The following is a 226-nucleotide window of genomic DNA, read 5'->3' as shown; positions in this document are numbered from 1 at the left end:
CTGAGAATACATAACTCACATCCCTTCTTTACGCAATGTGCTCAATATGCTCATTCAACTCTCGCAAGTCACGCCATTTCGCTCTCTCTGCGCAATTTGCTCAATCAACTCACTTTCACCACTCCCCCCCCCCCCCCAAAGTGACGATTACGGAAAAAGTGTACGATAATTTCGGCTTTTCTGTCGAGTGCGCATTTGCAGCCTCAATTGTCATCTCTCGGAGACT

The 226-nt window shown here is 47.3% G+C and overlaps 1 protein-coding gene across 1 annotated transcript in view; it reads left to right on the top strand.

Annotated features, from left to right (window-relative positions):
• LOC119588988 overlaps positions 1-226 on the top strand; it is a 14368-nt gene that overhangs the window by 7285 nt on the left and 6857 nt on the right. The window lies entirely within an intron of this gene.

This window comes from Penaeus monodon, chromosome 24 (assembly GCF_015228065.2).
Source record: "Penaeus monodon isolate SGIC_2016 chromosome 24, NSTDA_Pmon_1, whole genome shotgun sequence".
NCBI lineage: Eukaryota > Metazoa > Arthropoda > Malacostraca > Decapoda > Penaeidae > Penaeus > Penaeus monodon.
This window is presented reverse-complemented; position numbering and strand designations above follow the sequence as displayed.